This window comes from Etheostoma spectabile, chromosome 21, assembly GCF_008692095.1.
Source record: "Etheostoma spectabile isolate EspeVRDwgs_2016 chromosome 21, UIUC_Espe_1.0, whole genome shotgun sequence".
NCBI classification, from domain to species: Eukaryota; Metazoa; Chordata; class Actinopteri; order Perciformes; family Percidae; genus Etheostoma; species Etheostoma spectabile.
In genome coordinates, this window is record NC_045753.1 from 20,263,405 (window position 1) to 20,264,032 (window position 628).

General features: G+C 34.9%; 1 protein-coding gene and 1 long non-coding RNA gene across 3 annotated transcripts in view; both read right to left on the bottom strand.

Moving 5' to 3' along the window:
* si:ch211-180a12.2 (uncharacterized) overlaps positions 1-628 on the bottom strand; it is a 52,335-nt gene that overhangs the window by 39,446 nt on the left and 12,261 nt on the right. The window lies entirely within an intron of this gene.
* Positions 1-628, bottom strand: part of LOC116671339 (uncharacterized) — a 20,510-nt gene that overhangs the window by 13,302 nt on the left and 6,580 nt on the right. The window lies entirely within an intron of this gene.

Consider the following 628-nt stretch of genomic DNA (forward strand, 5'->3'; position numbering starts at 1 on the left):
CCATTTCATTAGTGTCCTGTAACAATATACAAGTGCATGAACAGGAATTCATTACAATAATACAGTACCAATGCAATAATGAATGGGTACAACGTGAACATGATTTAATAAATTCCTGTTCATTTTCAGCCCAAAAGTGGATCAGTTGCTGTGTCCTCCTCTGTAATACAAGGCGGTATATGCAATTTATAAAGCAATATGATTGTTAGAAGTAGACAGGAAATTAGTATTTTCTAATTTTTATCTAGTACTGCCCTTGTGTGTGAGGAGATTAAATATCATATTATTATCATATTGTTAATGATTTATTAGAAAATAAAGACAGTGTTTTCCGATGTATGCTCCAGCTAATATCCTTGCACATTTAGCATGTGTTCCGTTAACGTGAAGGTAGTTTTATTTAAAGCATTCTGTACACAGCTTTATACTGCCCATTCGTGGTATTCTTAAAGTAGTAACATGTACTGTAGATACAGAATTGAGCGTATAATGGCATGGGATTGCTTCTTAACCACCAAGATGGTGTTGTGCTAGCCAAATGTTAGTGTGCCTACCTGTTCTGCCATTAGAGGAACCTGTTTTTAATCAATGTGTAGGACGTCAGTCTCAAAGAATACTACAAGCTTTA